A 16,550-nucleotide genomic window follows, 5' to 3' on the forward strand; every position below is an offset into this window, starting at 1 on the left:
ACTGGCATCACTAGAGGGTGGTGTGAAAACAGTTTCCTTTTTTTCTCTTCACTTTATTGCGTACACAGGGATCGGGATTTGCTTTGTCGTCGCTGTCAAGACACCTTCGTGCTGCAAATCTCCTGAGGGCCTTCTCACTTGAGAGTGGTTTGGAAAGAGTTTCCTGTTTTATATCACTTTATTGTGTACACTGCAATTGGCACTTGCGTTATCTTTGCTGTCAAGTCACCTTAATGATGAGATGATGAATTCATGATGAATTTGGACTGTTACTATATTACTGTATGGTCCCTCTTGTGTATTTCTTCCTGAGGACTTCTCCAGGCTGACCCCAGATTAACTGCTTTGTATTTTATATCACTTTATTATGTACACTGGCATCACTAGAGGGTGGTGTGAAAACAGTTCTTTTTTCTCTTCATTCACTTTATTATGTACACAGGGATCGGGATTTGCGTTGTCGCTGCTGTCAAGACACCTTCGTGCTGAAAATCTCCTGAGGGGCTTCTCACTTGAGACTGGTTTGGAAAGAGTTTCCTGTTTTATATCACTTTATTGTGTACACTGCAATTGGCACCTGCGTTTTCTTCACTGGCAAGTCACCTTTATGATGAGATGATGAATTCATGATGAATTTGGACTGTTACTATATTACTGTATGTTCCTCTTGTTTATTTCTACCTGAGGACTTCTCCAGGCTGACCCCAGTTTAACTGCTTCGTAAATTTTATATCAATTTATTATGCACACTGGCATCCCTAGAGGGTGATGTGAAAACAGTTTCTTTTTCTCTTCACTTTATTATGCACACAGGGATCGGGATTTGCGTTGTCGTCGCTGTCAAGACACCTTCGTGCTGCAAATTTCCTGAGGGCCTTCTCACTTGAGAGTGGTTTGGAACGAGTTACCTGTTTTATATCACTTTATTGTGTACACTGCAATTGGCACTTGTTTTGTCTTACTGTATTACTGTAGGGCCCCTCTTGTGTATTTTTTCCTGAGGACTTGTCCAGGCTGACCCCAGATTAACCTCTGTGGCTTTATGGAGTTTTTCTTGCTCACTTGAGGGCGCGCTGAAACTTCTTCGTATTTTATATCACTTTATTATGTACACTGGCATCACTAAAGGGTGGTGTGAAAACAGTTTCCTTTTTCTCTTCACTTTATTGCGTACACAGGGATGGGGATTTGCGTTTTCGTCGCTGTCAAGACACCTTCGTGCTGCAAATCTCCTGAGGGCCTTCTCACTTGAGAGTGGTTTGGAAAGAGTTTCCTGTTTTATATCATTTCATTGTGTACACTGCAATTGGCACTTGCGTTGTATTCGCTGTTAAGTCACTGAATCTGGACTGTTACTGTATTACTGTAGGGCCCCTCTCTTGTATTTCTTCCTGAGGACTTTTCCAGGCTTACCCCAGTTTAACTGCTTCGTATTTTATATCACTTTATTATGTACATTGGCATCACTAGAGGGTGGTGTGAAAACAGTTTCCTTTTTCTCTTCACTTTATTGCGTACACAGGGATCGGGATTTGCGTTGTCGTCGCTTTCAAGACACCTTCGTGCTGCAAACCTCCTGAGGGCCTTCTCACTTGAGAGTGGTTTGGAAAGAGTTTCCTGTTTTATATCACTTTATTGTGTACACTGCAATTGGCACTTGCGTTGTCTTTGCTGTCAAGTCACCTTAATGATGAGATGATGAATTCATGATGAATTTGGACTGTTACTATATTACTGTATGGTCCCTCTTGTTCATTTTTTCCTGAGGACTTTTCCAGGCTGACCCCAGTTTAACTGCTTCGTATTTTATATCACTTTATTATGTACACTGGCATCACTAGAGGGTGGTGTGAAAACAGTTTCCTTTTTCTCTTCACTTTATTGCGTACACAGGGATCGGGATTTGCGTTGTCGTCGCTGTCAAGACACCTTCGTGCTGAAAATCTCCTGAGGGCCTTCTCACTTGAGAGTGGTTTGGAAAGAGTTTCCTGTTTTATATCACTTTATTGTGTACACTGCAATTGGCACTTGTTTTGTCTTCACTGTATTACTGTATGGTCCCTCTTGTGTATTTCTTCCTGAGGACTTGCCAGTTTAACTGCTTCGTATTTTATATGAATTCATTGTGTAAATTGGCACTGTTACTATATTACTGTATGGCCCCTCTTGTGTATTTCTTCCTGAGGACTTCTCCAGGCTGACCCCAGTTTAACTGCTTTGTAAATTTTATATCACTTTATTATGCACACTGGCATCCCTAGAGGGTGATGTGAAAACAGTTTCCTTTTTCTCTTCACTTTATTGCGTACACAGGGATCGGGATTTGCGTTGTCGTCGCTGTCAAGACTCCTTCGTGCTGCAAATCTCCTGAGGGCCTTCTCACTTGAGAGTGGTTTGGAAAGAGTTTCCTGTTTTATATCACTTTATTGTGTACACTGCAATTGGCACTTGTTTTGTCTTACTGTATTACTGTAGGGCCCCTCTTGTGTATTTATTCCTGAGGACTTGTCCAGGCTAACCCCAATTAAACCTCTATGGTTTTATGGAGTTTTTCTTGCTCACTTGACGCTGAAACTACTTTGTATTTTATATCACTTTATTATGTACACTGGCATCACTAGAGGGTGGTGTGAAAACAGTTTCCTTTTTCTCTTCACTTTATTGATTTTGTCAAGACACCTTCGTGCCTCAAATCTCCTGAGGGCCTTCTCACTTGAGAGTGGTTTGGAAAGATTTTCTTGTTTTATATCACTTTATTGTGTACACTGCAATTGGCACTTGCGTTGTCTTTGCTGTCTAGTCACCTTCATGATGAGATGATGAATTCATGATGAATTTGGACTGTTACTGTAATACTGTATGGCCCCTCTTGTGTATTTCTTCCTGACGACTTCTCCAGGCTGACCCCAGTTTAACTGCTTTGTATTTTATATCACTTTATTATGTACACTGGCATCACTAGAGGGTGGTGTGAAAACAGTTTCCTTTTTTTCTCTTCACTTTATTGCGTACACAGGGATCGGGATTTGTGTTGTCGTCGCTGTCAAGACACCTTCGTGCTGGAAATCTCCTGAGGGCCTTCTCACTTAAGAGTGGTTTGTCGTCGCTGTCAAGACACCTTCGTTCTGCAAATATCCTGAGGGTCTTCTCACTTGAGAGTGGTTTGGAAAGAGTTTCCTGTTTTATATCACTTTATTGTGTACACTGCAATTGGCACTTGCGTTATCTTTGCTGTCAAGTCACCTTCATGATGAGATGATGAATTCATGATGAATTTGGACTGTTACTATATTACTGTATGGTCCTTCTTGTGTATTTCTACCTGAGGACTTCTCCAGGCTGACCCCAGTTTAACTGCTTCGTAAATTTTATATCAATTTATTATGCACACTGGCATCCCTAGAGGGTGATGTGAAAACAGTTTCCTTTTTCTCTTCACTTTATTGCGTACACAGGGATCGGGATTTGCGTTGTCGTCGCTGTCAAGACACCTTCGTGCTGCAAATCTCCTGAGGGCCTTCTCACTTGAGAGTGGTTTGGAAAGAGTTTCCTGTTTTATATCACTTTATAGTGTACACTGCAATTTGCACTTTTTTTGTCTTACTGTATTACTGTAGGGCCCCTCTTGTGTATTTATTCCTGAGGACTTGTCCAGGCTGACTCCAATTTAACCTCTGTGGCTTTATGGAGTTTTTCTTGGTCACTTGAGCGCACGCTGAAAGTACTTCGTATTTTATATCACTTTATTACGTACACTGGCATCCCTAGAGGGTGATGTGAAAACAGTTTCCTTTTTCTCTTCACTTTATTGTTTACACAGGGATCGGGATTTGCGTTGTCGTCGCTTTCAAGACTCCTTCGTGCTGCAAATCCCCTGAGGGCCTTCTCACTTGAGAGTGGTTTGGAAAGAGTTTCCTGTTTTATATCACTTCATTGTGTAGACTGCAATTGGCATTTGCGTTGTATTCGCTGTTAAGTCACTGAATCTGGACTGTTACTGTATTACTGTAGGGCCCCTCTCTTGTATTTCTTCCTGAGGACTTTTCCAGGCTTACCCCAGTTTAACTGCTTCGTATTTTATATCACTTTATTATGTACATTGGCATCACTAGAGGGTGGTGTGAAAACAGTTTCCTTTTTCTCTTCACTTTATTGCGTACACAGGGATCGGGATTTGCGTTGTCGTCGCTTTCAAGACACCTTCGTGCTGCAAACCTCCTGAGGGCCTTCTCACTTGAGAGTGGTTTGGAAAGAATTTCCTGTTTTATATCACTTTATTGCGTACACAGGGATCAGGACTTGCGCTGTCGTCACTGTCAAGACACCTTCGTGCTGAAAATCTCCTGAGGGCCTTCTCACTTGAGAGTGGTTTGGAAAGAGTTTCCTTTTTTATATCACTTTATTGTGTACACTGCAATTGGCACTTGCGTTTTCTTCACTGGCAAGTCACCTTTATGTTGAGATGATGAATTCATGAGGAATTTGGACTGTTACTATATTACTGTATGGTCCCTCTTGTGTATTTCTACCTGAGGACTTCTCCAGGCTGACCCCAATTTAACCTCTGTGGTTTTATGGAGTTTTTTCTTGCTCACTTGAGGGCACGCTGAAACTACTTTGTATTTTATATCACTTTATTATGTACACTGGCATCACTAGAGGGTGGTGTGAAAACAGTTTCCTTTTTCTCTTCACTTTATTGCGTACACAGGGATCGGGATTTGCGTTGTCGTCGCTTTCAAGACACCTTCGTGCTGCAAATCTCCTGAGGGCCTTCTCACTTGAGAGTGGTTTGGAAAGAGTTTCCTTTTTTATATCACTTTATTGTGTACACTGCAATTTGCACTTGTTTTGTCTTACTGTATTACTGTAGGGCCCCTCTTGTGTATTTATTCCTGAGGACTTGTCCAGGCTGACCCCAATTTAACCTCTTTGGTTTTATGGAGTTTTTTCTTGCTCACTTGAGGGCACGCTGAAACTACTTCGTATTTTATATCACTTTATTATGTACACTGGAATCACTAGAGGGTGGTGTGAAAACAGTTTCCTTTTTCTCTTCACTTTATTGTTTACACAGGGATCAGGATTTGCGTTGTCGTCGCTTTCAAGACTCCTTCGTGCTGCAAATCTCCTGAGGGCCTTCTTACTTGAGAGTGGTTTGGAAAGAGTTTCCTGTTTTATATCATTTCATTGTGTACACTGCAATTGGCACTTGCGTTGTATTCGCTGTTAAGTCACTGAATTTGGACTGTTACTGTATTACTGTAGGGCCCCTCTCTTGTATTTCTTCCTGAGGACTTTTCCAGGCTGACCCCAGTTTAACTGCTTCGTATTTTATATCACTTTATTATGTACATTGGCATCAGTAGAGGGTGGTGTGAAAACAGTTTCCTTTTTCTCTTCACTTTATTGTTTACACAGGGATCGGGATTTGCGTTGTCGTCACTTTCAAGACACCTTCCTGCTGCAAACCTCCTGAGGGCCTTCTCACTTGAAAGTGGTTTGGAAAGAGTTTCCTGTTTTATATCAGTGATTTTATATCAGGACTTTTCCAGGCTGACCCCAGTTTAACTGCTTCACTAGAGGGTGGTGTGAAAACAGTTTCCTTTTTCTCTTCACACTCAGCGACGACAACGAGAATCCCGATCCCTGTGTACACAATAAAGTGATATAAAAGAGGAAACTCTTTCCAAACCACTCTCAAGTGAGAAGGCCCTCAGGGGATTTGCAGCACGAAGGTGTCTTGACACTGACGGCAACGCAAATCCCCATCCCTGTGTACGCAATAAAGTGAAGAGAAAAAGGAGGCTGTTTTCACACCACCCTCTAGTGAAGCAGTTAAACTGGGGTCAGCCTGGAAAAGTCCTCAGGAAGAAATACACAAGAGGGGCCCTACAGTAATACAGTAACAGTCCCAATTCATCATGAATTATTCATCTCATCATGAAGGTGACTTGACAGCGAAGACAACGCAGGTGCCAACCGCAGTGTACACAATAAAGTGTTATAAAACAGGAAACTGTTTTCACACCACCCTCAAGTGAGCAGGACAAGACTCCAGAAAACCTCAAAGGTCGGACTGGAGAAGTCCTTGGGAAAAAATACACAAGAGGGGCCCTCATCATGAAGGTGACTTGACAGCGAAGACAACGCAAGTGCCAATTGCAGTGTACACAATAAAGTGATATAAAACAGTAAGCTGTTTTCACACCACCCTCAAGTGAGCAGGACAACACTCCAGAAAACCTCAAAGGTCGGACTGGAGAAGTCCTTGCGAAGAAATACACAAGAGGGGCCCTCATCATGAAGGTGACTTGACAGCGAAGACAACGCAGGTGCCAACTGCAGTGTACACAATAAAGTAATATAAAACAGTAAACTGTTTTCACACCACCCTCAAGTGAGCAGGACAAAACTCCAGAAAACCTCTAAGGTCGGACTGGGGAAGTCCTGGCGAAGAAATACACAGGAGGGGCCCTCGTCATGAAGGTGACTTGACAGCGAAGACAACGCAAGTGCCAATTGCAGTGTACACAATAAAGTGATATAAAACAGGAAACTGTTTTCACACCACCCTCAAGTGAGTAGAACAAAACTCCAGAAAACCCCATTGGTCAGACTAGAGAAGTCCTTGGAAGAAAATAAAAAAGAGGGGTCCTTTTCCAAGGCTCTAATGTGTCTTGACAGCGATGACAACGCAAATTCCAATCCCCGCGTACGCAATAAAGCAAAGAAAAAAGGAAACTGTTTTCACACCACCCTCAAGTGAGCAGGACAAAACTCCAGAAAAGCTCAAAGGTCGGACTGGAGAAGTCCTTGGGAAAAAATACACAAGAGGGGCCCTCATCATGAAGGTGACTTGACAGCGAAGACAACGCAAGTGCCAACTGCAGTGTACGCAATAAAGTGATATAAAACAGGAAACTCTTTCCACACCACCCTCAAGTGAGAAAGACAAAACTCCAGAAAACCCCATTGGTCAGACTGGAGAAGTCCTTATGAAAAAAAACACAAGAGGGGCCCTCATCATGAAGGTCTCTTGACAGCGACGACAACGTAAATGCCGATCCCCGCGTACGCAATAAAGCAAAGAAAAAAGGAAACTGTTTCCACACCACCCTCAAGGGAGCAGGACAAAACTCCAGAAAACCTCAAAGGTCGGACTGGAGAAGTCCTTAGGAAAAAATACACAAGAGGGGCCCTCATCATGAAGGTGTCTTGACAGCGTAGACAACGCAATTGCCAATTGCAGTGTACACAATAAAGTGATATAAAACAGTAAGCTGTTTTCACACCACCCTCAAGTGAGCAGGACAAAACTCCAGAAAACCTCAAAGGTCAGACTAGAGAAGTCCTTGGGAAAAAATACATAAGAGGGGCCCTCATCATGAAGGTGACTACACAGCAAAGACAACGCAAGTGCCAATTGCAGTGTACACAATAAAGTGATATAAAACAGTAAGCTGTTTTCACACCACCCTCATGTGAGAAGGAGGAAACTTCAAAAAACCTCATTTATCAGACTGGAGAAGTCCTTGGGAAAAAATACACAAGAGGGGCCCTCATCATGAAGGTGACTTGACAGCGAAGACAACGCAGGTGCCAACTGCAGTGTACACAATAAAGTGATATAAAAAAGGAAACTGTTTTCACACCACCCTGTAGTGAGCAGGACAAAACTCCAGAAAACCTCAAAGGTCGGACTGGCGAAGTCCTTGGGAAAAAAAAACAGAGTTACAGCCCTCATCATGAAGCTGTCTTGGCAGCGACGACAACGCAAATCCTGTTTTCACACCACCCTCTAGTGATGCCAGTGTACATAATAAAGTGATATAAAATACGAAGCAGTTAAACTGGGGTCAGCCTGGAAAAGTCCTCAGGAGGAAATACACAAGAGTTAAGAGTTAAGGTACACCCTAACTGCAGTCCAGGTTCTGGAGGCAACAGCACTAAGGCGCCTTCTCCCAGATGAGAGAATGAAAACTGCTAGGCCAATGCTTCTGGATGCAAAACTCTCAGCTGAAGGAATAGTTATCCAAAAGTGCCATAGATGCTGTGCCGGGGAAGCTGTTATTAGGTGCCTGGACTGTATACCACTGGACATGGAGTTCCTCTGTGCAACCTTTGACATGGAGGCCCACAAGAGGAACGTCTTCCCTGATGGAGAGGCTGTGTTCCTTGGATTTCTCCAGCCCATTCCGCCTACAACTTCCGTGGTGGCGGATGAAAATAGCCAGCCTCAGTTTTGTGAACAAAGTACGTTAAGATTAGAATGATGGTGTATTTCCCCAAATATTGTGTGTGTGTGTGTGTGTGTGTGTGTGTGTGTGTGTGTGTGTGTGTGTGTGTGTGTGTGTGTGTGTGTACATGTTTGTATTTGAATGTTCCCTGTCAGAAGCTTAGACGTATTTTCTAAAACGCTAACCTCATTTTAACCTCATAGTCAAAACTCGTAAGTGCGAGTGTGAAATATACATATAACTGGTTTTGACCTGCGTGTGGTACAATTACAACTGCGTCTACATATTGCATGTTAGTATTTCGCAAAACGTGCTTAAGAATTTGCATTTAGTTTCAACACTGTGACAATGATAATTTGAATTGTGCTGTGACCAGTTGTGTTAATATTGTGGGGTTTTGAGGCACTATTTTGAGAATGAGGTTAGTGTTTTGGGAAATGCACCTAAGGGATTGAGGAAATTGTATATAAATGCACCCTTCATGACTTCTTTCTGTATCGCACTACGTCCACTGCCTGTTTCTACACCAAGGCCAATCTGTGAATGCTCCAGTGACCTCTTAGTCACTCCAAGGAAGCATATTTCTGTGCTCACGATCAGTGTTAGGTTGTTCTGAAAGCCCTCCTTTTTGTGCAAGTAGTATTGTACGAAAGAACTTAACCACTGTGTGCAATGCAAAGCTTTATTAGCTGGTCATTTTCAGACAGCTCCCAAATATCTAATATATCATATATGCACATCTCTGTATAAAATACAATATTATCAGGCAAACCGTGGCAATTTGATTACTGAAATATTTTTAGTCTTTACTGTGTCCACTTGTTTATGGGACGATATGATGTCTGCTTGCCTCGGAAATCCTCCTCTCGAGGTTAAAGACCCGCTTGTGTATCGGTACTGGCCAGCTAGCACCAGCTGCCAGACCCTGTACGAGTTCGCCGGGTGACAGCACCAGCTATGTCCAGGCAGGCCTCTCTAAAAATGTTGGAGCATAGATCTGTTCAAGCTGGAAGGGTAAATCTGCCTGAATCACACTGAAAGACACAATAAACAACATCATATTTCTGGATACCTAATATTTCATTGTGGGCATTACTTTCAAAATAATTCCTAGTAAAACATTTTTTTAATATGCAGACAGGAGGTATCTGTGCTGACACAGTTCAGCGTAGCTTTTTCAAATTTTTTTCTGTCATAGAAAAGAACAGGATATGTGCCAGGTCCATCATTTTGTCTGTCCAGCCTGTTCTCCACACTTGTTGGCTGTCTGCTGTGATGGAAAGCTAAAGCATTAGCGTATTTGGAAGTCAAAAGTGTAAGTATAGGTATTAAAAATGTCATACAAATATAGAAAATGAGAAATGAGAAGCAGCTAATAAAAATGGTAGCCTTAAGGTTGTCTTTGAGTACTCATAACAGACATTTTAAGAAATAATAGTAAAATGTGATTTTTATTATCGACTTGCATGTTAACTCAGCCCCTTATATGGTAAATGGACTGTATACCTTTTGCACTTTTCTACTCTTACTTTCTTACTGACAACTCAAAGTGCTTTACACTACATGCCAAAGTCACCCATTCACACACATACTGATGGCACAGCCATCGGGGGCTATCTGGGGCTCAGTAACTTGCCGTAGGACACTTCAGCATGCGGATCCAACCACCATCCTTCCGGTTAGTGGATGGTGGGCTCGTTCCCGGCTAAGGTTGTGGAAGGTTGTTGGCAGCATGCGAAGTGTAAGCAGGTTTTTTATACAGCTGTTGTTTTGTTTTTTTTTGGTTTTTACGTGCGTGTCACGAACTGACTTTATAGGCAATTGGCAGTGCTATCTGTGGTACTGCCAAGTTCACCGCTGGCAGAGGGATGTCCAAAAAGTCTGGTGCCAAGATAGACGAGGAGGGCATTTAAGTTGCAGTTTGCAAGTATGCATTTCTCTCTGTGTGTAGATGTGTATGGTTCTTGAGGCTGGTCTCATTATTTGAGTTTTGATTGGAAGCAGTCCAAGTCTCAGTCTTAGTAACCATTGGAAGCATTGCACACTTTTGATTGGGAGTGGTACGTATTCATCCTCTGTAGCAACCAAGTATTATATTTTGTTATAGGCACCCAGATGACAGAGATGTGTTTATTAACCACTAGATTATCTTCTGATTTCTAAGACACGAGGACTGAACCGTTACGGTGGAGAAATATTTGCCTATCTAACGGCTCCTCTAAGAGAGATGTCAAAGAAGCCAAATGTCACCTTCTTCTGTATGGATGTTACTTGCACGTAGTCCTTACTGTCATATTGCAAATCCATCACCATGTTTAAAATGGCCCGTGCCTCAGCTTTAAAGTGCTGTGGTCATTTTAGATTGACATTGTTGTCATGTCAATGAAAATGGATCTTTGTAACACTCACATATGCTGCTCCTTCTTTTTAGGTACTTACCCTACCTAAACAACGTAGCAGAGGGGTTACCAAAGCGTCTCCCCCTGACAGAAATGAGGCCATTTCTTAGCGTCATGTGTTCAGAAGCCCATACAGCAAAATGGGAGGTACCTGCAATTACTTCAATTCCGGTGTGAGAGTAACTACGGGGAAATAATGGGCAGGCTTGGAATGTGCTGTTTGTTAAACTACACCAACTGCTTTTCAGCCGCTTGTAAGAATTTTTAGAACAGGGAATTTGTTTTCCCATCCAAATGGAATTATGTCATGTCATGAGATATCTGAGAAACCAATTATAATGTTCTTTTTCAAATATATAGATAAAACATACAATCTTTGATGCAAAGAATTTTTGAAGTGTTGTGCAGTGGTGTCATGCCTGGTTGGATTATGTTATATCAAAACTTCTTAGCAATGCTACGTAACACTTCTCATGCTGTGTTGCAGGTGGGATGGGGTGGCACAGTGGAAGAGGAAGTGGAGCGGGTCCATTATGCTATTGACGTCATTATTGTAACTGCATGGATACAAGAAATCAAACACTAAACACTAAAAATAATTATTTGTCATCAGAGTGACAGGCTTTGTGTGAGGGATAAAGCACATCCTTTAAATGAAAGATAGGCAGTTGATATTGTCAGCAACGCAATATGCATGCGCATTGTAGGAAGGGGTCCCAGATTCCTGGGTTAAGTCAGTACACGTGTTTCCTCTTAAACCATCCAGTTTTTGATCTGTGATGTGTATGTGGTATTGTTATGTAATGGAGATTGAAAAGTAGTTGCAATATTTTCTTTATAGGTGAACAGCCTTCTCTCCAGGGTATCTCTCGTCACAAAATACATGACAAAGGCAGGTTGGTGTTACACTTAGACTACACACTCTGATAAGGCAGCCCCAAATAGTGTTTTTACACAGAATTTTACAAGCTTTTTTTCTGTCCCTCCTTTCGAAAGTTATCGCAGTATTACTTTACTGTAATTTCCAGTTCAACAAACTTTGAAAGGTTGGGTTAAAGATTTAGTTATGTCTATCAGATTTCTCTCTCATTATTGCCTTTTTTTATTTGAACACCTACTTTTGTCTTGTGGATGCATTTTTGTTTTAATTAGGAAGAGTGAACATGCTCACTCAACAGGCCATGGGTTTGGACAGACGAAAGAGGGACAACCTTCATCAAGTGTTAGCCAACAGATATGTCAAAGTAAGGGCAAATTATCGTTGTCTTTTCATCTGACACTGCATATTTATGACAAATGCCTGAACTTTTAAAGGACTGTAACCTCACAACTGTATATTATTTATATATAATATACAGTATACTATACTATACTGTACTATACTGTATACTATACTGTATATATTTATATTTTTTCTCTTTTCCACAGCTCCTCCCGGGAGTTAAATTTGCAGATAGCAACTTGGCAAGACAAAGCTAGAGAAAGAAAATAACATAGCTGAAGAAGCAGCTTCGTAAAAAGGTCTTGCAATACAACCCCATAGTGGAAGAAGATCAGATTGATGAAGAGTTGGCTTGCAGTGCGACAGAGGGCTACATCCTACTCTGGAAGAGACATGAAGATGGTATGATAATTGTTAGTTGGCTCTTTGTTCTTTTAGTCTGTGCCCATAGTCTGTGCCTATGGTACCATTGTACATTGACTTTACAAATTTTGAACGGTTTTAAATCGTCATATGGAGCAATGGTATGGGACGATATATTGAAATGAATGGTGAGCATCAAAACCAGCAGTATGTATACGATCTTAAAATTTGGAAATATTCATCCACTCTGCAACACTTTGCACGTCCTACATGAGTAGACCACATCACTTACTGTTTCAGGCCAAAGTGAAGTTGTTCTTTTCAAAGATTCTGTTCAGACAATAATGTAGTTTTAATGATTTATTCATTCTTGTATATATACATAGAACTCCACTTTGTACGTTAAACCTTGAGTTTTGATCAGACACCGAGCTGGCCAGCTATTCGGCACCAGTGTGCACAATGTAAAAGTTGCGTCTTCTTTTGACGAGTAAAGATAATGACTGATATATACGTATATGTGTGTGTGTGTGTGTGTGTGTGTGTGTGTGTGTGTGTGTGTGTGTGTGTGTGTGTGTGTATGTATACACACACACACACACACACACACACACACAAACAAGTCAAAGGAAAAATCAACATAAAGTGTCTTAGTAAAGTGTTGGGCCACCACCAGCCTCCAGAAGTTTCAGTGCTCCTCATCATTGATGCTCCAAGTCTCTGTGGACTCCACTGGAGGGAGGAACACCATTATTCCAACAGCTGTTCCCTCATGTCGTGTTTTGATGATGGTGCTTGAGAGTGCTGTCTAACATGTCGGTCCAAAATCTCCCATTGGTCGAGAATATGGGGAAGGATGACTCATCTGACCGTATCACTGTTTCCCACATCTCTGTGCCCCAACATTGAACACTCTTTCAAGGTCACCTAGCTCTTTTCCTCTTGCCATCTCGATACAAAGTCAGAATCAACTGGGCCTGCTCAGCAGTTTTATACATGACACAGAGCGTGATTGGATTATATGTTAATTGCTTCATTCTACCATGCAGTGCACCAGTGTGGAAGCGTCTGCATTTGTCAAGGTTCTGCACTCATTTATTCAGTATATAAACTTCTATATATTTTTTCAGTATGTATGAAGCTACAACCAGTAGATGTTTGGTATTCGCATTTAATAAATGACTGAAATGATTCGTTATCAAGATTAGAATCGATTCATTTCTGTCTATTGACTAATTGTTAACCACTATATTAAATGCATATGCAGCATTGTAGAATGCATATATATTTGCAGTTGTCTTTGCTTGTTTACATTGAGCCTTGCTGCTGTGTGATGTGTCATCTTTTACTTTCTGTTTTTCCCCACAACTCCTCTACAGATTTTGGTGACCTGACGGAGGATGATACACAATGGCTCGACAATGTGCTCAGTCGGAGGTGGCACTCACTGAAAAGTCAACACCAAAAGGCTGTTAAATGTGTACAGTGGTATAGCTGCTATGGAAACTGATTTACTTCACATGCAGGAGGACATTGAGGAGTGGGATGAGAATGGCTTCACAAGCCACGAGTCAGAGGAAGAAGACGTGTAAAGGCCACTGCCAAACAACACAGAGGAACTGGAGAGTTCATTTCTGCTTTAGACATGGCTGAAGGGCAGCCATAATGGAAACCAGTGTTGGGAGAAGTCCCTTCTGAAACTAACTAGTTACTTACTACTTTGTAACTTGCCCTTAATAATAATTGGTTACTTTACTAACTTAAAATTGTGCCCTTCAAATGTGTCTACACCAATGTCATCACTATTATTGTAGTAAATCATCGCTAAGGAACATTCTGCTGTTATGTAAAGAAAACATCAAGATGTTTTCATTTACCTTGTTCGACAGTAAATAGTCATATCACAGGTGAAGTCTTAACTGAGCCTGTCTCCTGGAAACTGCAGATTGACTCCAAAGTGCTTTCAATTGTAATCGTAGGTTAGATAGTGAAAGCTTCACTTGTGGTGCCGCTGCTCTGTAGGCGACCTGGACAACTGTGCTCCTGCATTGACATTTCTGGCTATAGTTTGGAGGCTGCAGTTTGTACAGTAGTGTGCTGACCATTATCTCCATTATCTAGTGTCAACACTAAGAAAACAGAAGAAATTATTTTTGATTCAGGACATCTGGGGGATGGTTCTTGCGCAGACTCGGGTGTTTGGGTTTGGACACAGGGTAACAATGTTATTTTATCATGCTGTGATAGACAGTATATTGCGTTAAGGAATTTCAGCTTGGTTTGGTGACTTATCATGAAGTTAAAATCACAAATGAACAGAGTGCTCCACGCAGCAATGAAAGTGGTGGGGGTTAGGGAGCATCTCTCCCTCCAAATGCTCTTTGAGAAGACTATAGTTGGACAGGCTAGGAAATTTAGAGCTGACCCCTTCCGTGTCCTGTATTCCGATTAGGAAATGCTCCCATCAGGTAGGACACTACATGGTTCCACTTTAATACAGGAAAAGATACTCGAATAGGTATAAAAACTCTTTTATCTCTCTATCAGTGAAACTTCTAAACTCAGGACATAAGGAGGGCGTGAAATGAAGGGCTGTGTTGCATGTATTTGAACGCACTTATGTGTGCACCTGTCTGTGCTGTGCACTTTATGTCAGAACCCCAGAGATCCTTTGTATCTTTATGATTCTCGGTTATACATACCCCATTTAACCCGTCTCCATCCTGTTTATGTGCGAGGACAGGTTAGGGTTAGGGTTAAGAAGGGCGTTGTGTCATGGGTGAAATACTTGTCGTATTTGACTCCTATTTCCGGTTGTCTGCTGTCAGTGGGCTTCCACGAATCCACACGCCGCTATCTCAGTTAACAAAAACCATTTTATAGCCTATATTGAATATTAAAATCATCAATTATGAAACACAGTGTCTTCCTCGATTAATGGGTTTAGTTCACATCCGCCTCTATTTGAAAAAAAGCGTCAGAAATTTAACGGAGCAGTCGGATCACTATATCAGACGCCTCAGATCATCATCTCAGGCATGTGTCTCCTAAATGTAGGCTACTTAATCAAATGTAAAACTGGTGAAGGCAAATCTTCTTTTAAAAGCAGTGTTTAAACATGGCTATATCTCAGGATTTTGGTAGTGCTGTGTCTTGAGAAATCCATGGCGCTGTCCGTGGTGCTGAAGTAGCAGACGATTTGTAATTGCGCCGTTTTCTGTCAGTCCCGCCCTTCTGTCAGTTTCGTCTTGGATCTAAAATATCCTCTAAACTATATGCTATAAAGACTCAATTCTATAATATATCGTTACCTATTTACTCTACAGAGAAGTGTCATCGCCACAATCTAACTGACAAGTAGCAGCGTGTAGTCACGGAGAGAGAGAGAGGATCATGGAGACACATTGCTGCCTGTGGTATTCCCATAATATTCCTTTAATATTTCTATGATCATGCTCCCAGTGGACCATCCCAGCTGTTAAAAATGAACAAATCACTGAACAGGATACAATTCAGTATTGCTGCATTTGATGTGTATGTTGCATTTGACTGCTGTAGATGTTTAAGGTTCAGCTATTTTTAACCACTTTACATACTGTTGAGTAGTTTAATCTACAGCAATGCATCACGGTCTATAAGATCATCATATGCTCATAACGTCAACATAAAGTCAACTTTTCATGAGCTCTGAAAATCAGCCTGTTTTCAGCTTTGTGACAATGCATTTTCCAGCTGATCCAAGAGGGTTTTTCAAATAGTTTATTTAGCTTAAGAGGTAAGAGAATTTTCTCAACCCATAAAGGGTAACACTTGATCCCTGTAACTCTCAGTAATTACACTTCTGACATTTACCAAGCACTTTAACCACTGCCACAACTCTCTTTTAATGACTGTATTCACAACACATGGGCAAATACATGCGTTCAAACTGATTGAGGTAAGTGACAGTGCCACAATCCAAATGTGCCGGGATAGCTAGATGACACTTAGCTGGCTAGGTAACTTCACCCTGAATCTGCAAGCTCAACGTTACAGGTAGCGTTAGCAAGCCGCAATTGGCAAATGGTCGAGCAGCAGCCGTGTAAAAGTTAATGCAACACACTAACACACTCAGCCTAATCTCCAGGGATGAAACGCTATAGACACTGTGCTACAATGACATAACAGCAACACTATTTCGTGTTTTGAGCTAATGAGCACCCCGTGGGTTGAAATACCTACTGTCGTCCGGTGGCAGGTGACATGAATAAAAGCGCAGTGATTATGGGTAAACGTGACGTGACGTTGCCATCGTCTTCTGATTCATTATTATTGATGATAGTAATA

This window comes from Xiphias gladius, chromosome 6 (genome assembly GCF_016859285.1).
Source record: "Xiphias gladius isolate SHS-SW01 ecotype Sanya breed wild chromosome 6, ASM1685928v1, whole genome shotgun sequence".
Classification (NCBI taxonomy): domain Eukaryota; kingdom Metazoa; phylum Chordata; class Actinopteri; order Istiophoriformes; family Xiphiidae; genus Xiphias; species Xiphias gladius.